This window comes from Ambystoma mexicanum, chromosome 5q (genome assembly GCF_040938575.1).
Source record: "Ambystoma mexicanum isolate Mex_15411 chromosome 5q, UKY_AmexF1_1, whole genome shotgun sequence".
Lineage (NCBI taxonomy): Eukaryota > Metazoa > Chordata > Amphibia > Caudata > Ambystomatidae > Ambystoma > Ambystoma mexicanum.
In genome coordinates, this window is record NC_090933.1 from 1,304,066,430 (window position 1) to 1,304,092,455 (window position 26,026).

General features: G+C 48.5%; 1 protein-coding gene across 3 annotated transcripts in view; it reads left to right on the top strand.

Annotated features, from left to right (window-relative positions):
• Nucleotides 1–26,026, top strand: part of HSF1 (heat shock transcription factor 1) — a 1,218,386-nt gene that overhangs the window by 485,850 nt on the left and 706,510 nt on the right. The gene's annotated exons all lie outside the window — the stretch shown is intronic.

The following is a 26,026-nucleotide window of genomic DNA, read 5'->3' on the forward strand; positions in this document are numbered from 1 at the left end:
TGTATCCATGAGCATGTGAATCCATGCCAGACCCCATGCTGGAGAAGGAACAAGTTACTTAACTGTAACTGTTCTCCATCATGGGTCTGGCATGGATTTGCATGCAAACCCTCCCTCTGACCCCTCTCTGTCTCTTCTCTTGGTCCTATTGCTACTTTTTGTGCTACCAAATCTAAAGATGGCTCCTCCTCCTTGGTGACTTCAACATCCACCTCGACTGATGAATCCTCCACCTCTCAGTTACGGGTCATCTGTGACTCTCTCACCATTCTTCCTTTTGGCCCGACTCACTCTGCTGGCCACACTCTTGATGCCCTCATCTCTGGTGACATCCCTATCTCTAACCTGGCCACCACCCCCCCCTCTCCTCGTCTAACCACTCTTTTCCTCCTATCTGCGGCCCCTTGGCCCTCTTTCTGGCCCATCCCCTGCACTACCAGCCTCCTTCACTGTCATTTGACCATTGAGGTGAGTGCCAGTGGCTGCTTTTGCCTCCACCTTCATAACCCCTCCCATCCGCGCTCGTGACTCTCCCTCCGACTGTCCTTGCTAATTTGCATCTTGCCATCTCCAACATCTGTGCCCCTGCTTTGAGGATCCGTCTAAAACCTGCCAACAAGAACAGCTCGGATCTAGCATCTCTGAAACGCAAGTGCAGAGTGGCTGAACGGAAGTGGCCGACCCTGGGCTCATCCTCTGACAAACTGGCCTGCCGCCTGCTCCAAAGGCAATATCGCTTCTCTACCCGCTCCAAAAAGCGGGCCCACATCTAAGTCTGCATCACTGAAAACTCTTAACATGGCCAAACTTTTCAAAATCTGCAATGAATTTGGCAATCCACTTGCAGTCTCCACCTCTCTCCCTCGTTCCTAGGCCCTCTGCACTGCCTTGGCCTCCCACTTCATATACAAAACTCCTACTGCCCTGCCTCCCTTGACGCCCTCTCCTACTCACTCTCTCCTCACCATAACACCAGACGAGGTCTCTGAAGTGTGCTGCTCTATTAAGGGCACCTCCAAACAGGTGCTCCCCTGCTCCTACAGAACCATCAAGGACAGCATCTCCTCTCGCCTCGGCCCTTGCAGACCTCTGCAACCACTCCTTCGCCATTGGCTCTTTCCCTCAATCCCTCAAGCACTCCCTCGTGCAACCTTGCTAAAAAAAAGCGATCTGCCTACCTTTCCTGCCCAGCTAACTATCGCTCTATCACGATTACCCCCTTGCTTGGTACACTCTTGGATAGGTTGGTCCTCCCCAGCTGACACTCCACACTGATCTTGTTGGCTGCCTTCATGGCCACCAATCTGTATTCCAGGCATCCAGAGGCACGGAAACTGCTCTCCTGAACACCAGTGAAACCATGCTCGCAAATCTTGATTCCAACCCTCCTGCTGTTCTCATTATCCTCGATCTCTCCTCCGCCTTTGGCACAGTCAACCATTCCATCCTCATAAAACCACTCCAAGCCACCTTCTGCATTACTTACCAGTCACTGGACTGGCTGACCTGCCCTTCCCAACTGCAACTGGGCTTTTTCTCCTCCTCCCCCACCCTCTCTACCTTTGGTGTCCCCAAGGGCTCTATCCTATCGCCTTAGCTCATCAATATCTCTCACCCCTCTGGTTCTTATTTCCTCCTTCTACCCTAATTTCCAGGTGACACACATCTTTCTTTCAAACTTCCCTCTGCTCCCCCCTCTACTGCCCCCTCACCCCTCCACCCCCCTCCCCCCCCCCCCCCTCCTCCTCCTCCTCTCATCCCCAACTGCCTGTCCTACATTCAGGCATGGTGTTGAGTGAACAATCTCTTTCTTAATGCAAGTAAGAGGGGGATCCTCCTCATCGGGAAACCTGTGCCTTCTTTTCCTCCTACCCTTTGGCCACCCTCTTGGCCTCAAGCCCAGGGACCATATCTCTCCAGCCCTAAAATCTCCCCACTGGCTCCTGGTTGCTGTAAGTATCAAATTCAAGACCCTCTGCATCATCCACAAGGCCTTCTGGGGCACCACACTATCTCCAACTTTTCCTCCCTAAATTCTCCCCTGCTCGAGCCCTACGCTCCTCGAATTCCAACTTTGACTGTCAAATGTTTCTGTAAGTAGAGTTGGGGCCAGATCTCTCTCTGCGGCTGGTGCCTCCCTTTTGGAATAGCCTACCTGCCCCTCTCGGATTTGACCAGGACCTCCTTAAGTTCTGGAAACTGCTCAAAACTCTGCCCTTCTCTACCTCTTTCCCTTCCTTGCTAATCACCCCACTGCCGCTGTGACGGTGGCCTGATCCTCATGAACCTCACAGGCTCTCAGGCCCTTCCTCCCCGTCATTACCTGCCAGCCGACCCCCCCAATTGCATTGCCCTGCGGGCCCCTGCCTGGGATGTTCCACCTACTACCCATGAGAGCTGCTTGTACTAGCACTTAGCCTGATGTGCTCCTCCTGGCTTCCCACAGAACCTCCTTTGGGCCCACCTCCAGCACTTGTCCACTTCTCTGCTCCCTCTTTTCATGCCCTTCCCCCGCTCTTCTCATCAATGCACTTGCACGGCCCAATGCCACAAGGCCTATTAGGACCACGACTGTATATATATTGTTGCTTTTTGTTTCTTACCACTGTTATCTCCCCTGTTACCTTCCCATTTAGTCTTGTGACGCTTAGGGAAACAGTTCTGTTGTATAAAGCGCCGTTGTTAGGGAGAATTCTCAGAAATGTGCCAATTCCTAACTACCTTAGAGATCCTCCAGCTCTTTTGCTGGACGCTAGGACTTTTAATTTTTAACCTGGAGAGAGTGAGACCCACTCTCTCGTATTTTTCTGTGATTTGAACTCAGTGTTTTTGTACTTTGGAGTCTGACATACTCCATAGGCATCATCTTTACCTTGTGGCAAACAGCTACTTCAGTGCAGTGACACATGGAAGTCTTTCAGATTTCCCAAAGGTTTAAAAACCTTCTCTTGGATAAACTGTTTCCAAGAGCAGTAAAGTGAAATTGACTTTACTTATATTTGTAACTTTCTAGACCCAGCACGCACTATTTTACAATAGGGTGCTGGAGGGGTTACCTAGTATCCCATTTCTCTAGTTTCTCATGTAACAATTTTGTTACCCTTTCTTCGATTAATGGCTCATGGCAGTGGTTTACTTTTAACTACCATTGTGTGTTTTCACCGCAGGCTGCAATAACGGCCTTGGTAAAGGACCCTTGCGTGCCATTTTTGTCAAAATGGCCCCAGTCTTCTTTTTTTGCCATTTCTCTGTGAAATGGTCCTTCTTGAAATTTACTCTGCGCGCCAAACCAGGTTTGGTCCCTTTGTTCGTTTTGTCTTTGGTGGGATTCATAAGTGACACGAGTGAAGCCCGCCTCTGGCTCCAGAGTGTCTGGCAGGGGCAGGAAGTGAGGAGGTGCCCGTAACTCTGTGCTTAATCCCCTTGGTTACAGGAATGCACCCAAAGGTGATTGGCTGGCTGGCTGTCCGTAAAGGACAGCCACCCTGCTATTTGACTGACAGTTTAGCTGGAATGAATGGGAGAAACCTGCATAAAAGGCGAGGCTTTTTGACTTGGAAGGTAGAGTTGACCACTGGACGAAGGAATCCGAAGAAGAACTTGGAAGAGACTCCTGCTGCATCTCCTGGACCGTTGGTTTGTCCGGTGAAGCCCTGCTGCTGTGCTGAAGCTCCGAATTTGCCTCGACTAGAGAAGCCCTGCAAGGACGACTTCTCCCCTTGAATTGGTGGGACCAATCAACTCCAAATTAAACTCATCTGGACATCCTCTTGGAGCTGGCTGTACTTCCTCTCCCTGGCACTTCGGTTCCTGCAGCAGCACGGAACACCAGATTGGAGTGCATCACTTTAAGTTGACCAAGAACTCCAGGAAGATCCTCCGGACTCCCAGGAAGCGGGACTGACCGAGCCTGAATCACCTCAATATAGTGCTGGACCCCAGATGCAAGGAAAGCACATCTCAACAGGCAAGCACTGCGGTGGTGCTATTTGCTGAGACACGAAGAGCTGAAACCGTGAAGTGCCGCTGAATTGAAGTATGCCCACTGCTGCTGCTGACGGTCCCAATACAGTATAGTAGTCCTCCAGACGACCTCCCGCCACGACTGAGGCCCAGGAACAACAGTATATACAGAGCTGCACAGGAACAGAAGCCAGTTTTAGCCATTTCCTCTAACCCAAGGTACTGTACAGTCTAAGAGAACTTACCTCTTGTTGTTTAGCCTTACTTGATCTCAGTTGAGACGTGTCTTGGTTGCTTCTGTAGAGTTTTTGCATCTTCTACTACACACAAACCTAACAGCTTGTGGCCCTACCTTGATTCTTCTTTTATACAAAGACTTCTAAAAATATTGTGCAAGACCTTTACTTACCTGCAAGAAGTGCTTCAGCTCTCCTAGACTTTTGCCCAATTAACTATGGCCTGGCTCCCTGAAGGACTCTTCTCCCCTCTGACTGTGTGCTTCTGTCTTCCTTCCATGAAGGGGTTACCTTACTTTGCATTGGGCGGTTCAAAAGTACTTACCTGCTTCAGAATATTTGTATGATCTCTTGTTTATTCTAATAACCCTTTTATTTTACACCCTTTCTAGTATTGCTCTAAATGTACTAGTGATATATTGATGCCCACATTGTCCTAGCTATTTAAGTCACCTGAGGGCGTAGGAAGTGTCTGTGTGCCAACCCCAATGGGTATTTGCTGATTTAGAGAAACTGATGGTGTATTTTGAAGTGTTTTTGTGTTACTATTATATTTCTCTTTCTGAAGAAGGCTTATTCAAACTGACTGTTAAATTAATAATTGTTTAATCAAGAAACCTTGAGTGTAAGAGTTTAATTGAATACTGGTCACTGTGAATCTCTGGGTACCTACCCAACTTCTCACATTGAACCTTCTTGAGATAAGCCTGCCTGACTGCTCAACCACACTACCAACCTGCATAGTGTAAGTGATTTCAATCCGGCACACACCCAAGTCAACGCCTAGCATGTAGTGCACAACTGAAATCCTTATTTATTTTTGTCTAAAAGTTCTTTATTCTGAACGATATACCACTCATATCACGCCCCTCTTCTGGAACCCTCCCCCCTGAACACCCCCCTCCCCCCCCGGTCACACTGAACCAGGAATCAGGCTGGTTTGCAAGGTTAAAATATGTAATTATGGATTTACAATTTAATCACACTATGTTTTAATAGGTACACAATAATCACCGATGGGGTGATGTAACGCTGAATAATCTCTTTAATCCGCAAGGAGTAGTAGTTGGCAGAAAAATTCAGCACAGAAATAATACTTTTGTGTGTGTGCAGATCAGATAGCACTGTGGTTAAAGGTTCCCCCTGCACACCCTTCAACCCCCCAATAGGCAATGTAAAGAGATAGGAGGCGAGAGCAGGGATTCAGGAATGGCCGAATTCGAACAAAATATCAATCCCATTTCCCCTCAACAAACACAAGAGAACAACGGAATTGACGGTCAAGCTGTCAGAATGGCTTTTAAAGTTATCTTGAGAATTGATTGGGCAAAAACACTAATATGGTCAGAATTGCTGAAATTGCTATAAATTCTTATGGGAGCCGCTTTGGATAGTTGCATACAAACACAAGTAATGATTTAATACCAAGAAACAATTTGAAATCTTAAAATTCAAGTCGGGAGCAATCAAAAGCTGTTTTACACGTGTCAGAATTTCCCAAAAACTGAATTCGCAGCAAACTTTTCACTTCGCGATAACGGGAGAACTGTATGGATTTGGGATACGGTTGTAGATGCGACTTAAAGCTGTGGATGTTAGCTACAAGCAGAAGTTGCAATCTTGTTTGTAGCACGAAAACTGAGGAAGTTATGGACGTTCTAGTGGAGGTTGTTTTTTCGAGATAGGCGCAAGAATGTAACGCTTGCCTCAACCCTGCAGGAACACCACTCCTGATGACCACCACTATTTCTTCTCAGAGTGCCTTTCTCTCTTTCTCTCTTTCTCTTTCTCTCTTTTTCTCTCTCTCTTTCTCTCTCTCTCTTTCTCTCTCTCTCTTTCTCTCTCTCTCTTTCTCTCCCTCTTTCTCTCCCTCTTCCTCTTCCTCTTCCTCTTCCTCTTCCTCTTCCTCTTCCTCTTCCTCTTCCTCTTCCTCTTCCTCTTCCTCTTCCTCTTCCTCTTCCTCTTCCTCTTCCTCTTCCTCTTCCTCTTCCTCTTCCTCTTCCTCTTCCTCTTCCTTCTCCTTCTCCTTCTCCTTCTCCTTCTCCTTCTCCTTCCAGAAAGTCTGTGGACAATGTTGGGAGCTTGTCAATAGGATATTCTCTGCAAATTACAGTGGATGAACTAGTTGCTAAACCCTCCCACCTATGCAGATTCTCCCTGCTCACCTCATCTTAGATTAAATGGGCTCTCCATCCTGCTTCAGCGCAGGGGCGCATGTCCTGAAGAGGGGAACCGTTTCTTGCATGGGAAGGAGTGGGGGCTTCCTTAGGAAAGGGGAGTGCAATGAAGTCTGCCTAAATATTACAGGCAAGGAAAATTTTCCACACCTTATCAATGTACACAGCGGCCGGAATACAACAAACTAACCCTATATACCTAAAAGGTGAGAGGAAAATGATTGAGTGGACAAAAAATGACCAGAAAATGAACGTGACTAAAATCAGGTGCCTCCTATTCTCCAAGGTCGGGATCCCTTCACAAGCCACGGAACAGCGATACAGTTGCAAGAAAATTCGCGGGTAAACCACTACACGCGCTTTGAAGGGGAATCAATGCCGCACGCTCGCTAATGCCAAAATTAACACAATGAAACAGTGATTAACGTGTGTGATACTTGCGGTCTGTTGGGAATGACTGGAAACTTCTCCCGACTAACTCACTCAGAGAGGCGCCAAATCTTGATAGAAAACACGCGCCGTATTACGGGCATGAAAATAACGGGAAACGGGGCTTTGGCAGAAGGGAAACAAGAAAAACAACGGAACGCTGCAATTAGGGGAATAACTAGGAATGCTAGGACTGAAGTTTTAGTCAGGAGTTGAATAGCGGTAAGCGTCCGCTTTGACAGCTTAAGACGCGAAGCGCAGGACAACAAAGGGGAGGGGCTTAAATACGCTCAGAACTCCCACTACTAGCCCACACTGCAGAGTTCAAGGATGACCGCCTGGCGGCCATGTTGTGTGATGAGGAAACTCCAAAGTCTTATCAGCCCACAATGTACCTTTACCCCTAGCCCAGGAATGGTAAGCTACCAACTAAGACTTCTTGGGGGAATTCTTACAAGGAACCCCAGTGGTCATGACAAAGAATGGAAAACAGGAATGCACTTTTAAAATTACAAATGGGTTCTTACACTAGAGGATGACTATGAACAAAACGAATACCCCACAGGAACACAGCCACTTGATCAGAATGACTGCCTGCTAAGGACTCGCCTTCTTCAGATGAGAAAAGATCAGCGCAGAGATAGTTTTAGCAATAGTAGTACAGAAGGAAGATAGGAGGGATTGGATAGAGGCTTCAGACAATTCAAAAGTACTCCTAACAATGCAGGTTCTGAATACAAGATAGGATGGGTTTAAGCTAGGGATTGGCCTAAGCAAGGTACATATGCTAGTGACACAGTTCGATCTATAGATACTCACTAGATATCTTTTTAAACTGAACCGTCAGGATTCTGGTCCGGGAAGTGGATCTGGTTCTAGGACAGACTGCTGGGCACACCGGATTGGATCTGCAATCATCAAGGCGCTCTGGTCACAGCACGGCACAGGACTGGACTGGAGCTGCAATTGCTCTGGTCACAGCACGGCACAGGACTGGATTGGATCTGCCCTTCTTAGTTCTGATGATAATTATTTCAGTGGCAAGCAGTACAGCTCAGCCTGGCTGTATTTTGATTCTTCCCCTTAGGTTTGTGGGGTTCTGGAATTTGAGGCCTAGCTGAAAATGGTTCAGCTATGCAATGGGTTTCTGCTTTGCCAAGTTTTTGGAGTCTGGAGCAAGGAAGATGGAGAGTTCTGCAGCAGGGTGCTCCGCCAGTATCAGGATAGTGGGTGAATCTGTCTGTCTTTTGAGTGGTGAGCTGTCTCTATTTATGCTATGATAAATGGGCCTGTGTGCTGGTTTATCCTAAGCTCGCCCCTTGACAGGCGATTGGGTCAGAGTCTCCTCTCTGCGTTGATAGGAGGAGAGAAACAGTGTGTCATCTTTCTGGTGTGATTTTAGGAGGCTGAGAATCCACCCCTAGCCCCTTGAACACAAAATCTACTTTTGGCACCATGCATATGTACACATGTGCAACCTCTATAAGAATCACATATACAGATTACATATTTTATATGGCAGCTATCCCTCAAAACCCCGTAGCTGTGGGATCTTGTCTCGGATTTCCACAGAATTTTGCCCTTTTCATTAGGAACACAATGTCCAATTTATAAGCACATTTCTACAAGTGTGCGCGTTTAACATGGGCATACGTGTATAAAGTTTCATACTTCTAGCAGCAATATATTTTGTGTAAAATCACATTATCTGCCGTTTCTTTCCAGAAGATGTCACACGATTTTTCCGCCTCTTGAAACGTGCAGCCAAAATTTAGATTCACAAATCTGTTACTTCTATATTTTTCACAATTTTCACTGGCAAATTATAAGTCTTTTAAAAAGTGTTCTTTGTGAAGGTTCAGCCACAGATAGTTGTTTGGGTCCTCCCCCTACTGTCTCCCTGCAGTTCAGGAGCAGTCTCCTCCCTGTTTGCTCTTGGCAGAGGCCATTTACGACTGTCCTCACGCCTCGCATTTCCTGAGCAGTAGCTGTTCATTGTTCCCTTTTGCCTCTGTAGACCAGGTTCTTTCCAAACCCTATAATTATCGCTTAGGTGTGATTTCCAGCTGGAGGAAAAGGCCTCTGTGAGGAAACCTGTTATTCCAGTAGCTTTAGCCAGGCCTGATTTAATTGTTAATTCTGTTGCATTTTTCCTTCGCTTATAACAAACTTGTGATTTAAAAATAGCTGCTTGAATCCTCATTTAAGATTTTAAATCATGCAATCAAAACAATTACAATATGGGTTACTATCAGTAACAGGCCTCTTAGATGGCAAACATTTGATTTCAGTTTATACATGTTTAAAGTTTAATCAGGCAGGCTTCCTGACAGCTGTCATCCCTGCAGTCCACTGCTGCACAGAGATTTTGGCGTCCATAGTCGGGCCACTTTTGCCGTGGAAATCCCTTTGTTTTCAGCTTTTCAGGACCTTGCAAGTTCACAATGATTTCTTAAACTAAGTGAATTGTAGCACCCAGCGAGAATTTTGGATGTTTGAGGGTGTTTTGTACCGGCCTTTTGCAGTTTCAGCAACAAAGAAAAAGGGATTTTCCTTAGTAAAACACTGCTTTTTCTTTCTGTACTACATTTTCACTTGTTGTGGAGCCAAGTGACATATTTCAGGAGTGAGATCTCTGTTCCACCGCTGACATGTGTGGCAGATTGGGCAGCCATCTTTCTGTGCTTTGCAAAGCGCGATTTTCAGAGGTTTTGTCGTGCAGAAGGGTTTTGCAGCCATTTTGATGTTTCTGGCACCATCATAACACAGTGCTGCAGCATAGCAGAGCAGAAGTGGGTTAAAACATCCCACAGTAGTGCATACGTATACCAAAGGTTGGGCTCCTATTGCCAGGAGGTCAAGGTTGTTGTAGTGCACCCAAAGGGTACTGCACCAATCTTGCCTAACAGCCGTACAAATGAGAATTAAATAAGTCTATTGGTGAGGTTTACATGTGATTGGCAAAAAACACCTGCCCCAGGATGTCGAGAGCCACTCAACCATTGAGGGGTTGCTTCCCCCATTCTGTTGCCCAAGAAAGAAACTGAAAGCCTTTGGCACAAATACGTGTGTCCACCATCATTGGTGTCTGAATCCCTTCCGCTACCCCCCCCCTTCCCTCATCTTCATTAGCATCGCAAAACTCAATGAGACCATTCCCTAATTTTATATTGAGGTCTCCCCCAACTATTATAGGGCAGTCTGCTTTTTGGTCTTGGGGAAAACACCCCTTGGTATGCCTGCAGAATACCCAATCTGTCAGCCTTAGATTTCTGTGTGCTGTTATAAAAATGAATAGACCACAGTTGACCCTGGCTGGGGATCATGTCAATATGCAGTAGAAAACGGGACTCTGAATTCTGAACCCTGCCACCCCTTCTATCAATACCGTTACAAGAATTAAAATGCCCCCATTGTCATGATCTCTGCTTCCAAAAGGTCAGGGTTTTCCGAACTCCCTTGGAAGCAGATTCATAACCCAGGTTCCGAGTGCCAACCAGTCCCAATTGGGACCTTTTGGACCCAGTCCTGGCGCCAGTGGCACCAGGCTCATAAATATGCCCAGTCCCAGCGCTGGAAGCGCCGGGCTCATAATGCTTGGGTGGACTTACCTGCAGCAGACCATGCTGCTTACTTGCCTGCCAGTTGAGCCTATGATCCTCTTCTGTTTGGAACTACTTTTCCTGTTGGGTGGGGCAGAAGCCACTCCCTAGGTTCAGAACACTGGAACTCTTCTGGAAAGCAGGAACTCTTTTCTTACCTAGGCGTGGCTGTGGAAGGAGACACCTAAGCACTACAGGAGGCTATTTAAACCACACCTGATGGATGAATCTTGCTTTGCGTTATTCTGCATCCTCTGCAGCAGAACGCTCATCGTGTCTTCTGCATCTGATCCTGGGCCTAAGGAAAAAGGCTTACCATCCTGAATCCAGTCTTCAGCAACACCTATAAAGACAAGAAAGAACAGGTTAGCATTACGGTCTTCAGTGACAGCTCTTCACTTACCTGGGCCATCGGCTGTCACCAACGCCTCGCGCTGCATTCTGAAAGACAAAGGCTTACCTACTCTTCGTGCGCTCCGGAGGTCTTCACACTGCATTCCGGCATCTGAAAGACAAAAGCTTACCAACTCTTTGCACGCTCCGGAGGCCTTCGGCGCTGCATCTCGCATCTGAAAGACAAAACAAGGTGCGTTTAAAGACATTGGGGAACTTTAATACTCACGTGCCATTACTCCTTTCCACATCTAACCCAGTGGGTATTCCGGCCCCCTGCAGTCGCTCCGAACTTGTACCTGCAAAATAAAAAGACAGTTAGAGCGCATCGTGAAGCAGGCAACAAGCGCTTACTTACGTGCTTCCAGGCGCTTCTATTCATCACACGGGCTCCATCTTCAACTCACTTCAGCCCGTCATCCACCATCGCCGGAACCCTGCAAAAAAAGAGACATCATTACTAAAGACTTTAAAGACATTAGAATTACTCTAAACTTACCGTTCGTGCAGTAAACGACGGACAGCAGTCCTCTGAAGTCAAGAGGCCTGCTCCCCTTATCCAGTGAAGAAACTGGTTACAGCACCCTGCCCCGAGGCAGATGGAGAGCACGGCGTTCACTTACCTAAGGTGAGAGCGTTAACCTTCGGGGTTCTACAGGAGAAGAGAAAGGGAAGAAGAGAGACATTCAATAACCCAGTTCATTAATCCCATATTTTCTATCTGCAGACATCTTACCCTTCGAGTCAAACATACAGTGCACAGAGGTCCAGCCCAAAGAGCCAGCCGTGTGTTACACATCACCTTTGAAGATACGGTATACGCCCAGTCAAGACCGGCGCCTCTACGGGAATCAGGTGAGCGTTACACCCATAGCATCAACCACGTTTGTTCTTGGAGGCCGCCACTGAGTAAGATCTGAAACCATCCACAAAGAGCCCTCCCTCTGACTCCACCCAGATTTCCTATAAAAGCACGACATCAAAGGATTTTAAGAACAAAATAGTGTCTGCATTCTGAGATGTTGTCTTTGTGGCAGCAATGTTCCATTACTGTAGGGATAGTTAGTGTCGATGTTCACAGGACTCACCCTTCCTGCCACAGGGCCTGTGTCTGGCACTTCAGTAAAGATACACTATGGTCCTTTGAGCAGCTCTGGTTCTGTCAATCTATTTCCTCGATGGTCGACAGAACCTCATTTCTATTCTCAATCCTAACAGCCCCTCTATTCGATACTGGGGCTTTGGGTATGAACACAGTGAGTGTTGGAAGTGTCCTTGTTGGTGCCAGTTTGACTGTAGGCTTCCCTCTCCCATCACAGGCCCCCCCCTCCCTAGAAAATGAAGCAACAGGAGCAGAATGGAGTTACACAGTGCGATTGTGGGAATAGAAATTGGACAGGGGGAGAAAGTTACTCCTGAATGCCTCCCTTTGGCCAGACCTCTTCCTCGAAAGGTTGGAACAATGAGGGTCTGGACAAAGTAACCTCCACATAATCTCTCGCAGTTTTTTTCCCTCATCGACCCACCCTACTCTACTCTTAGCCAATAAGATTGTTTTGGCCCCTGAAGGTTAGTACTTAGCCAATGACTGGCATTATTTAACAGGGCGACAGTGGATTAAATCTATCCCATTGGCAGTACAGGAACTCCCACTATTGCCCCCACTAAGGGGGGGCGTACCTCAGGGGGAACATCCAAAACCTCACGCTTTCCCAGATCGCAGATATGGGCGCGGGATGGCGAGTAATTGTCCCCACCTGTCCCGTCACCCATCTGGGAATCTCCTGGGAGAAGCATGAGCGTAGGGGGTTGGGGAGGAATATCTGCCTAACAGTGCTGTCATGGGACCTCAGTGAGCTGACCTCCACTATAGATTGGACACCAGCCCTGCTTTCCTGTACAGTTTCTTCCCCCTTTGAGACTGCTCCTTGAACTGTCTTGTTCACCTCTGAGACACCCAGTTTGAGTCATCACTGATTGCCAAAGAGCCCATCACCACTTTTTAAAATGACGGATGTGAGTTCAGCATTGGCTGCAATTTTCCTCAAACATCTCCCAGCGCTTGAACTCATTGGACATAGGAAAGTACTGACTGAGCTGACACATCAAGTATTGTGACCACCACCTCTGCTGCTGGTGATGCCAATGGGTGTTTGTTGGCTGGCAGGGCAATCTTACCAGTACATAAAGGATTTTCTGGGCCACTGGCTGTTTCTGTAGGTAGAGGGCTACCAATAACCTTTTGCTTGTGTCTGTCTTCCCTGCTGAGCCAAAGGAAACAGCAGAAGGGTGAGAATGTGGGGGGCGCAATCCCATTTATCCCCAACAGTAGCTGCTTCAATGGCACGTTCAGTGACCATGGTATGCTTCTCCATCTTGCCCGCCGTCGCCTTCAGATATTCATCTAAGGCCTGCCTTTTCTGGTATTCTGAACGTGTCAGACCTTTCAGAAACAGTTGTTGGATGCATGCCCCCTCCTTGCTTTGCGTTTAACCGCCAATAGAGAGGCTAAGGGTCCAATAAGTGTGGTTTAATCCTCAACCCTCCTTCACCAGTCTCCAGTGCTGATCGCTATGGTTCAAGTTATTCCCCGTGTGTAAGGGTTTCAAGTTTCAAACTCTGGGTAGGAGTGCACGGCTGCAAAAGTGCAAGTGCAAATGATCCAAACCGCTCCCAGCAGTCACAAAAAAAATTGCAGCTGCAGGCCGCTGCCAGGGAATGCTGCCACAGGCCAGAGGCACCCCCCTCCAAACCTTGCAATCTATTCGTTGAATGCAGCTTCCAATCTGATCCTCACTCTCCATGGTTCACTACACAAAACTCGCGGCTCATGTGCGCTTCTGCAGCTCCCCCTAGGGCTCCCAATCTCCCTCTGGTATGTCAATCATGCCGGCCAAGTTGTAACAGAAATGTCGGCTCCCTTCTGGCTCACGTACAGAGAACGCCTTGGAGGCCATCGCTTCTCACGCTGAATGGGTAACGAATATTGACGTGTCCATCAGACCCCAGATTATGCGAGTCTCCCCATGCCAATGGGCCAGCTCAACGGTCTGAGCTTTGAGGCATTGGATGACCCATAACCTTGGTAGGGTCTGTAAAAGCATGATTAATAACTGTTTTAATCCCTGTCTTAGTTCTTGAGGATACATGAAAAATCACTTTTTGTGCTGAGAAAATCTTGAGATCTACATCCAGAGCTTTAACATCTGAAACCGTTTTTTAAAGGAAATTGATCAATAAGCGCATTGTAGATTTCCCTCACCAGGCTTTCAGTCCCAAGTCCTTGTCATCCCGCCATACAGAAAACATGTCAGCAACGTGGAGTACTAAGCACCCTAATCATTTTCAGAAGTCATCCGACCAATGGATGTTTCTCTACTAGTATGTTATCCAGTGGTTCGTGACCTGCTGAAATCGCATACATTAACTGGCCTGCATATACCTACCTTTCTATCACTACTTGGAACGCAAAATGTGCTACGAGGGGATCGTGTCCTCTGACGTATTCCACATCTATGACCGTAATCACCACAGCTGTGCTGCTTTGGAAACATTTTTGGTGTCCTACGTCGATACGCTGTCCCTCGAGGGCCTCCGTCGAGAGCCGACGTCACCGGATGTTATAAGTAGGACGCACAACACCTCTAGCCTCAGTTCCGTTTTTTCCGTGAACGTGTTCGCTTCGGAATCTCAGCACGCCTCAGTTCTTCTCCTGTTGAATCGGTTCTTCAAACTTGGATTTTGTGAATATGTCTTTGTCGTCTTCTACCCCGAGGTCGGGCTTCAAGAAGTGCCGGGACTGCAGTTCCAAGATGTCGCTTACGGACCCGCACAACATCTGCCTTTGGTGCCTCAGCGAGAGCCACGCCACCGACGACTGCAATGAATGCCAGTCCTGGACGTCTAAGGCCTTGCGGGAGCGGAAGAAGTTGTCTGTAGGTAGGGTTTCCAAACACCCTAAGTCGAAATCCGCTGGGCTTTCGACCAACGATTCGAGGGGTGACTCTCCGCGTCAGTGTAAGTCCAGGGGGTCTTGGTCCCGGAGTGGTTTCCGGCATTCCTCTGCCTCTTCTAGGCATTCGCGGAAGCGCCGTCACCAGTCACCTTCCCTGTCCTCGTCCGAGGACTCTGCCAGACGGCGGGTAGCTTGTCACAACAAGCATTCATCACCGGCGGAATGGAACGTGTTCCGCAAGGAGATGATGGCGATTTTCAAATTGCAGGGCACCGTTCTGACCGCGCCTTCGAGAGAAGCTGGCAAGAAACGCGCTAGGGCCACCGTTCGCACGCCTTTGGACTCGGAGGTGTTGGCGTTATTATCGGGAGCCATCGAGGTCCCGATCGGACAAGGTTGATCGCCATAGCCGTGCCAGGTCCAGGTCCTCAACGCCCTCGAGACCGTCGGAGCCTGTAAGGCCTTCTAAGAAGGCATCGATACCGTCAGCGGCATGTCCATCGAGGGACTCTCTCGAGGCTCCGGCTCTGAGGAAGTCATCGGTGCCGAGGCCGACTAAGGACACGCTCGGGGGTCCGGCCTCGAAGTCGTCGTCAAAGCCGATTTCATAGACCCCCTCGACACCTTTTGAGGAGGGTTTACCGGAGGTGCCCCGGAGGAACCTTGAGGAAGGCCCTTAGTAAATCAGTGAGGCCTGTGTTTGAGCCTTTTTCTGTACCTTCATCCAGGGATTTTTTCCAGCCTTTGGATTACATCTCAGAGGAGGAAGAAGGGTCAGATGAGGAGGGGATTGTACCTCCTGAGGTTCCTGATGACCTGTTATCTGGTCATAGCCAGATGACAGACCTACGTCAATCCTTACATGACGCCAGTGGTCTGGCCACCTCCCAGCAGGTTGAGTTTGGCAGGCCTGAGCCTGGTACACACGCCGAGTCTTTGTACAGGCGTCTCATGTCGAGGGTGACGGAGTACGTTGGGTGGTCTGCTCCACCTGTGGATTTTCTGCAGGATGACCTGACAGATATTTTGTCCACCCACTGACCCGGTGCTGCCATTTCATATGGCCTTACAAAGAAGGGTGGCGGCGGCTTGGACTGCTCTGGAGAGTCTCCCGGCAGTGAATAAGTCGCTACCGAAAAAATACCATCCAGCCAGTGGCGACCCCTGCTACTTGTCTACGCACCGCACTCCGGAGAGTTTGGTGGTGCAGGCGGCTATGACCCCAGCAAAGCAGGCTGCGTACCCTACCATCCCTCCGGATAGGGATGACAAGCACTTTGACCGTTGGGCGAAAAAAGGGTTTTCATCTGGTGGTATGGCTTTAAAGGCAGCCAACTCCGCTTGTGCCTTGGCAAGATTCACTCACACTCTGTGGAATTGTGTATCTTTGGCAGCTGAACATATTCCCGAAGGGGAGGAATGGGATGGTTTTCTTGCCCTCGTTCAGGATGGAAAGGATGCCATGTGTGAATCCGTTCAGTCGGGTCTGGACGTGGCAGACTGTGTCAGCCGGTCAATGGTGGCAAGCACCATGATGCGCAGGTTTGCGTGGTCCCAACTTCTCAACATGCCCTTTGATGGTGTCCATCTTTATGGCAGCAAGGCTGACGAGATCCTTGAGAAGTTGCAGACCTCCAAAGCTGAAGTGAAGTTCTTGAGCGCTTTAGTACATCAACCTCTGCCTTTTCATCCTAGGGGACAACAATGGAGGGGCGGGGGTTCCTTTCGATATTACTCTTCCTTTGGTAGATCGAGAGGAGCTGCCAGTCAAAGGGGGCAACGCAGGAGTATCAGAGGTGGAAAACAAGGTACTTGAGGTGCCAAAGTCGCTCGGGCAGTTGCCTCTTTGCACTCAGGCACTGCCGCAGCTGCGTCAGCTCAGTCATTAGGCCATATCCCATGCTTCGCCGGTTGGGGGAAGACTAGCGCAGCATCTTGTAGAATGGCGTGCCATTACTTCAGATGTGTGGGTTCTGGAGATCATAGCCCACAGCTACTGTCTTCCTTTCCGGCAGAGGCCTCATGACAATCCACCGGGGAAGCTCTCTTTGAAGCGTGTGGACTCCTTGCGCAGCAAATCCTATCCTTGCTGGAGAAAGGCGCCATAGAACTGGTGCCTGTAGCAGAGAGGATCAAGGGATGGTATTCACCATATTTTCGGATCCTGAAAAAAGACGGAGGATTGAGACCCATCATGGACTTGCTTGGTTTGAATAAGCTCCTCAGGAAGGTCAAGTTCAAGATGGTTGCTCTCTCAAGTCCTCCAAGCCCTTCATCTTCAAGATTGGTTGGTGTCTCTCGACCTCAAGGATGCTTAGTTTCATGTGCCGATTCATCCCAAGCACAGGAAGTGCCTGAGGTTTGCAGTTGGCGACTCGCATTTTCAGTTTCGGGTCCTGCCGTTCTGATTGACCTCCGCCCCGAGGGTCTTCACCAAGCTGATGGTGGTGGTGGCAGCGCATCTCAGGAAAGGGGGTGGGGGGATTCACATCTTCCCTACCTGGATGATTGGTTGATCAGGGCGCGCTCTCCCAAGCAAGTCCTGGATCATCTGTATGTCACCTGACACTCCCTTCACAAGCTCGGCTTCTCCCTCAATTTAAAGAAGGCTCATGTGACACCTACCCAGCGGCTCCAGTACATCGCAGAAGTGCTCGACACGTCCCTGGGGCTGCGTTCGCCTCCCCAGGTGAGGGCTCATCACATTCTGCAGATGGTAAACAAGTTTCAACGTGCCCAGAGTCTCCCGGCATTCGAGTTTTTGAGGTTGCTCGGCCTCATGGCATCCTGCATTTTCCTGGTGCCAGAGGCCAGGCTGCGGATGAGATCTCTGCAGTGGGCTCAAGATGCAGTGGTCGCATTTCTCCGGCAGGATGTCGGATCCCGTTCATATTCCGCCCTCGGTAGCACAGGACCTTCTATGGTGGGCCGTCGAAAGAAATCTGTTGAAGGGGGCTCTGTTTTAGCAATCGTGGCCGGAGGTGACGATCATGACGGACGCATCCCTCACGGGATGCGGAGCTCATGCCAACGAGTTGACGGTCAGCAGCCGGTGGTCTCTGTCGGAGTCCAGACTCCGCTTCAATCTGTTAGAGCTGCAGGCTGTCAGGCTAGACCCGAAGGCTTTTCTGCCATCTGTGCGGTGGAAGAATGTACTGATTATGACAGACAATACAGTGGCAATGCACTACCTCAACAAATAAGGGGAGGCGGGCAGGGTCACTCCCATTGTGCAGGGAGGCGATGCAGCTCTGGTTCTGGGCCATTCAGCAGGAAATTTCGATCTCGGCAGTTCATCTGGCCGGAGACGAAAAAGCGGCGGACGTTCTTAGCAGGCAGAGCACGGTCCCTCACGAGTGGGAGCTGGCTCAGGAAGTTCTGTTGGAGGTCTTCGCCCTTTGGGGAACCCAGCAAGTGGATCTCTTTGCCACCTGTGTCAACCAGAAGTGCGAAAGATTCTGCTCGTGGGAATTTCCTCCAAGAGGAGCCTTAGGGGATGCGTTCGTAGTGGAGTGGTCCTTACCACAGCTGCACGCATTCCCTCCAGTCCCGTCATTCCGCAAGTGTTGCGGAGGTTACGGAGGTTCGGATCCCGGATGTTCCGCATTGCTCCGGCATGGGCCAGGAGAGTGTTTGTACCCGGACCTTCTAGACATGTCCATCTGCCCTCCACGTCGTCTTCCCTACCAGGACGATCTGCTCTCACGGGAGGAGGGGGGGGTCGAGTTCTCCATCCAGAGGTCAAGTCTCTCAGCCTTCATGCTTGGTATCTGAAAGGCTGAGGTCTAAGGATTGGGACCTCCCTGAAGACGTGATGGAGGTGTTGCTTTCGGCCATAGAGCCCGCAACTATAAATCCCTGTGCCGTTGGAGGAAGTTCTGCGACTGGTGCATGGTGCAGAATTTGGATCCTTTTCAATGTTCCATGCCTTTTGTTTTCTTTTTTTGCTTTCTTTAGCCCACAAGGGCCTGCAAGTAGGTACCATTTAGGGGTACCTGGCAGCGCTGTCCATATTTAAGCGCTAGTCTGAGGAATGTTCTTATTTTAAGATCCCTTTTGATTTCTCAGTTTCTAAAAGGGCTAACTAATGTGTTTCCTTCGTTACCTTTCCAGGTGCCAGATTGGGATTTGAATTTGGTTCTAAAGTTCGTAATGGGAGCTCCGTCTGAGCCCTTACATTCTTGCCCGCTGAGACTGTTGTCCTTTAAGACTGTATTTTTGGTTGCGGTTACTTCTGCACTCTGAGTCAGTTGCAGGCACTCTCCGCCAAGCCACCTTTCACGGTGTTCCATAAGGACAGGGTTGTCCTTCGGGTTCGTCCAGGGTTCGCCCTTCTTTTCTTCTGAAAGTTGTCGGAATTTCATTTAAGTCAGAAGGTGGTTCTTCAGGCATTCTATCCGCCTCCGCATCCTGGTAAGGAAGAAGAGAGGCTCCATGGGTTGGATCCTAGGAGAGCTTTGAGTTTATATCTCTCACGGATGTCCCGGGTCAGAGTGGATGATCAGCTCGTTGTTGGTTACGCTGGAAGGTGTTTAGGTCAGGCTGTTTCCAAACAGACCTTGTCCAGATGGATCATTTTGACAATCTCTGAATGTTACCGGTTGGCGGGTAAGGATCCTCCAGTAGGCTTACGGGCTCACTCTACAAGGGGTGTGGCTTCCTCCACGGCTCTACAGAGAGGCGTTCTGATTCGCAGTATTTGCGAAGCAGCCACGTGGGCTTCTGTCCATACCTTTGTGAGACACTATTCCCTGGATTCTATCCATGGGCAAGATTTGGCCTTTGGTAAGGCAGTCCTATATTCTCCAATTTGATTGGGCATTCTAAATTGATGAATTTGTACATTCGTTTCCCACCTCCATACGTTGGTACTGCTTTGGGAGTCTGTCAAAGATGTGAAATACGTCAGAGGACACAATCCTAACATTCTTTCGATGGGATGTTCCTCCGACGTATTCCATATCGTACCCTCCCAGCCTGCCCCGCTAATTAATTTCTTATGCGATTGCAGCTTACGTTTCTGCAAGGTTTTCTGCAGTCATACCGGCAGGTGGTTGGTGCCACACGTTCTGGGGAAAAAACTACAACTGAGGCTACGGGCGTCGTGTGTCCCAGATATAACATCCAGTGACGCCGACCGTCGAAGGAGGTCCTCGAGGTAGCGTATCGATGTCATCGACGCAGGATGCCTACGTCAAAAAAGTTTTCCGAAGCAGCACAGCTGTGGTAATTACTGTCAAAGATGTGTAATACGTCGGAGGAACATCCCATTGAAAGAACGTTACCAGGTAAGATAAGTAACTTGTTCTTCACATTGATAGCAGCAAGAGATTCTTGGGCAGGAAGTGTGAGGGATTCGACCATCCGCACGGGAAGAGTGCGCTCGCCTGTGCTTTTTTGTTTATTAAAAAGAATGAATGATGGGAGAACGTCAGAAAATATGTGGGGCCATTCCTGCACATATTTTCCACGCTCACCGTGCAGCAGACAAATAGTCTTGTACTCTGCCAGGACACCACTTACCGGCACCGCCCTTCTCTGTCTTATGTTGCTGACATCTGACAGCCGTGGGTACATCAAAAGCCTTTGGCCGTGGGCAGCCCGATTTAGAATTTCAAGGCCCCATGGATTTGCATCTCCATTGTCAAAACTTGCTGGCTGCGGCAAATACTGAAGAATGTTAATTAACAGGCCTCAGGGAAGGCCTGGGTGTAGAAAGTGACAATGGAGACCAGACGCAAACACCTCTTTGTAGTGCAATGTGTCAACTTGGTACTAACGCCCCTCCTTGGTATGAAAGGGCATTGAATGTCTTGTCTGGAACCACTCCTTTCAGGGCAGGGAAGTATCTGAAGTGTAGGAGACGAAATCTGCCTATAAAACCCACCCCATACTTCAAAGGAGGCCCATGTTTTGAGCAAGTGCTGCATAGGGCTCAGTTAATTAGGGAGACACTTTGATGTACAGCAGACAGGATGATGGGTGGGACTTAGAAGTATATGTTGGCATTGGTCCCCTGTCTGTCGATAAGCAGCCTGGTTCTGACATAAAGCATCACTGAAGACTTTTGGTGGAGACCCTGGATTGGCTCACTTAAGTTAGGCTTGGCCTACACCAATCCCTCTTCCCTACTTGGCTTTAAAAGAGGGCTGATCAGATCATCTGAATACTTTGCAAGGAATAAGGGCTCATTTGGAACTGAGCTGAAGGTACAGCCTAAATTAAATCTTCCGCCAGTGAAGTAAGGTCAGGAGCTCTATGAGCAAAGCAAGATACCTCCCCTAAACATCTCCCAGGGAACAGTGGGGGATACCGGACTCGGAGGACTCGTCCAGCAACTCCAGAACTGGTACCCAGCCAGCAAGCTTCCTAGGTGGGAAGTGCCGGAGAGACTCTGGACAAAGGACAAGGCCGTTGCCTGCTAACACCCTCCTGAGCTTTGGGCCGTCAGCCTTGAAAAGACACGAGACCTGTGAAGAAGCTAGGCTTGCCACCCAAGCATCATCCAGCGTCCATCTTTTTAAGGGAAATTTTTCGAGACAGTAGAGTCCTCAAACCGCCTCCGGCAGCACCGGGGGCTCCTGTCATGCTACAGTAACCAGAGCAGTCATACACCTTGACCAGCATTCCAGATCCGCCAACCAGCACTGAGACAACGATTCTTGGCCCTGACCTGCTGCGCCAGATATCCTGCAGACGTCCGTCCAGCCTCGCTTCACGAACTGCCTGCAGGCTGGTACCTGCAGCGATTTCCTGCCACTAAACACTCTCACGGGCTGTGAAGCCCCCTGGAACTGCCTCGACGGTGTCGAGCACCAAGAACTTGTTCAGGACCAGGTACATTGTGGTTCTGCCCACCTGCTCCTTCTCCGAAGGCCCCTAGAGACAGTTTTAACCCTTTGCCTCTTTGGTGCTAGAACCAAATAATCTTGAACTATAAGACTGATTACTTTACCAACTACCCTCCTGTCAGTATCCCGATTGCATCCCTTTCCTTGTGAAACTGTCTGTTCTGTGTTCTTTTACAGTGTAAGATGTAACTGTAGTGTGCTAGAACTGTCTGTAGTAGTAATAATAAAGTAGATATTTTTATATAACCTTGACTGCAAAGTCCCTTTTATCATTGGGTAATAATTGTATTTTCGCTGTGTTGCAACTAACCAACAATCCACGACCTTGCAGAGATAGCCTGCCGTTCTGTCCACGTTACCAAAATTTGACAAGGAGGTATTATAATTCACTTGTATTCCGATCTGTTCAGATCCCTTCTGGTGTACTAGCAGTGTGGGGTTGATTGATGGTTTAGAAAATGATGTTCATCCCTGGACCACTGGTGCCCCGGAAGTTGATTTGTCACAGTAAGACCTGTTTTGAAAGAGGCTTTCAGATTTTCTCAGCGAGAGGGAAGGTCATTTGACCTAGAACGTTCCATGCTGCCCTTATTTTAAGAGTTTTCTGCCTGTTAGGTCATTTTACCAAGGTGAGGGTCAGATCGAAGTAGGTAATCCCTCCCTAGCACTTGGTGTTGTGGTTTTACTAGGCCCTCAAAAGTGGAAATTTGAATATTCTCCTTAATACACACATTCCAAACAATTTGACTGCCATTTTCACACACTCTTCCGTTGGCTGCCACTTAATGCCTTTCCACTTCTAATTGATTCTTCCCTCGCCCCCAATCCTCTCATAACCCAAGGGTTTTTATATATTCTCTTATGTTCCATCCATCTATACTGATGGGAGTTCGCCCCACATGGAAGGGACATGTGCATTCTGCACCACAAAAATATTCACCTTTTTAAATTTGACGCAGGCAAGGGTTGTCTGGCCCAGCCCGTCCACGTGTACTCCTCCACAGGCCTCGCTGGCCTGTCTTAAACACTGGACTGGACGTCTACACACAGCTGCAGCTTTTTTCCTTTTGTTGCTTCAAGCTTCTGCGTCATAAAAGATTTTCTCATTTCACATTAACGCTGATTTACCACCACCTCACCACCATACCTTTAACACATGCCGGTCATAACAGGATTTACTTTCCTGCACCTCTTAAGAATTCCGGCTTCACACAGTCATACCCTGACCTGACGGTGGGCAGTCAAAAAGTCGAAAAAATAAAGTTGAATGTTTTATTTTTTTATTTGTTTTTTTTGGGTTTCGTTAATAAAGAAAAGGGGTAATACAAAAAACGGGGATGGGGGGAACCCCCCATTTCGAACAAAAAACATACAAAAATAGACATTTGATTATTTTTTCGACTTTTTGTTTTTGACATGACTTTCGATTTTTTTTTTGTATTTCGACTTTTTGACTATAAACCTACCCTGACCATACAGAGTCTGGAATTATTTTGCCGTTTCTCATCCACACTCCTTGAAGGACTTTGTCAGTGATCAACGTTGGAGGTCTTCATGGTCTTCTGAGGTGACTGTCTTTTTTTCAGTCACCCAGCTGCAGTGCTTTCTTCCTTGGGACCATGGCACACTGGAGGGGCTCCTCTGGATCCTCTAGACTGCCCGAGGTTAAAGAGATCCGTGGTAGAGCTGATCAGAGGACGTAACTGCTCACACTGGTTCTAGGACGGGGGGCCTTTTGGAGCGAAGTACAGGATTAAGTACTCGGGGGGGCGAAAGTTGTCGGTAATGTCATCGCTGAGAGTACTTCGGTGCCTGCACTCAAGTCTCCCATCATCCCTACTACCAGGATCCTCCCAAAGGTCTTTTGAAGCCTGATGTTTAGAGGCTGCATGTTGGTAAGTAAAGGCTCATGTCATTGTAAAGAAATAAATACTATGATCATTTACTTGAAATCATTTGGAATTTCTACTTCAAATGTTTTGTTTCTTGTTTATTTTAGGGGTTGGGTTGCACACAATCCAAAGGCCCCTTCCACCTAAACTAACACCCCTCACCACCCCATTTGTACCTGTCAACCCACAAATGCATATATACATGAAGTAATTTACTTTGTGAAAACAATGCGAGTCACTGCAGGTCGCAGAGAGGTCAAAAGGCCTGAAAAAAAGAAGATGGCACATAATCAGCTCTCTTACAGGTCCTGGGGCACTCAAGCAAAGTTCACAAAGTGACACCTCCGGATCTGGCTCCCCACAACAACAACCTGGGATCACTATCCATTTTCTTTGCAACAGGAGGTAGTGGCCAGAGGTGGTGAACCTCCAATTCTTCGGCCAATAGTACATCAAGGATAATTTCTTCCTTGTTTGGGCCGGCAGTCGACTGGCACACCTCTTCCCAACTTCATTGGCCCCCACTTAATGGACCCCTACGTCTTGAAAGCCTCGACATTGACAGCGCCTCCTTCTGCACAACGCCCACATGGACACTCCGATGACAGCTACACAGTGTCAGGCCAGCCCAGAGGACTGTATTTCCACATATTTCAAACCTTGTTAATTGCAGAGCCATGACTCGATGTTTAAGGGGATTATAAGTGAACTGATTACTCAGTCTCCCTTGGCTACAGGGCATACCTATGCCAACCATAACCTGAGCAACTTCCAGCCTTCCACAGGTCCCAAGTCCGCCCTTTGCAGCCAGCTCCAGTTAAGCCTCTGCTGCCTACACCAGTCCCAGTACAACCTGTGCCTCTTCCAGCAATTCTGCTGCCTCAGCAACCACCATATCCAACTTTGGTCCCGATCAAGTACTTGGGTGATCCTGCGGATAAGGATTTGTCAAATGAGACAGAGGACTGCATCCCACAATCGGCTAAGGTCTTCCAGAACAGGATGCTCTGGGAATAGGGCTTCAGAAGATCCTCAACAAGAGTTGGGTGTCCTCTCTGATGTCCTGGCCCTCAGATCATCCAGTAAATCCAAACTACACATGCAAAAAGAAATTTTGGCTGAGGCTCGCAAGATCTGGTAGAATACCCCTTCCTGCAGGCCCCTAACCGACGGCTTGTCGCACGCTACAGGGCTTTCACTTGGATAAATTGTGCCTCACCACACACCTGCAGCCTCACTCGGTTGTGGTAGCCTCTGCATCGCTTTACGCCAAACCTTCTACCTCTGGCAGTGCCTCTTCCTCATTGGCCACAATGGCGACAAACTTATAGATGCTTATGGATGTAAGGTCTAAGTCAGTGCCCCGTAGCACTTTAGGCAGGCCAAATCTGATGCTATTCTGGCCACCACTAATCAAACGTGATGTGTCGAACTTGGCAATGTCCATGCTTTCCTCCCTTTGGAAAAGCAGCAGGCCTTTAAATCTGATCTGATCAAGGCTATGCTCATCTCTCAAGATCTCTTGGAAGCCTCATTCCATAAGCTCAATACCTCTAGTAGAGGCTACTGATGAGCTCCAACCAGACCGAATCAGTGTCTGGGGTTGCTCTTGGTACTCTAGTTCAGGGGACAATTAACCATCACCCCCCCCCCTTGTTTTTTGCAGGATTTATTTCATCCATTCATGGATGAAGAGAATATTAAAAGGATGACATTGACCCAGTCCTCTATAAACCCGGGCACAACACAGTTCCACAGTCCTTCTCCAGGGAGGCTTGGCAGACCTCTTTTGGTGGATTTTGTGGCTACCGGGACAGGAAGGCCAGAAACCCTGACTCGTCTCCGAGCGCCCATAAACAGAAGAGGCCATGTTCCTCTTCCAAGGGCTTCTTTACCAGATATTTCTCAACAATCTCTACAAGTCTAAAAATGCAATGACTTGTTGAGCCAGGTCTATCCAACACTAGTCGACCTCAGGCTCCCTCGTAACGTCTCACATTGGAAGATCATCTTTGAGGACCCATGGATACTCTACAGTTTCCATGGGCAGTCCTCTTTCTGTCTCTCCATCCTCCTTCCTCTCTGCCTCTCATACCAATTTTTATCCACACTGCTTTTGGGGGAGGTCAACAATCTCTTGCCTAAAAAAGTGATTGAGCTTGTTCATCTGGACGAGGGGGACAGGGTTTCTATTCTGCAAGCCTAAGAACAACCAGGTTGAACTGCGGGCAATTCTAGATCTTGCTACCTTCAACATTTTTCTTCCTAACCTTTTTCTCTCAACTCCCCAAACATTCAAGGTGGTCACTCCTGTAACCTGCATGTGCCCATATAGGAGCCCAATAGGAATATCCTGAGGTTTTTCATCAGCAGGAGGCATCTCAGAATAGGACCCACTCTTTCTGATTGTATTTGGCTCCAATGGTGTTGACCAAGTTTATGAACGTAGTAGCCAGCTTCCTTAGTCTAATGGGTATTCATGTCTACCCCTACTTAAACGACTAGTTGGTCTGAACCCTTTTGGCACC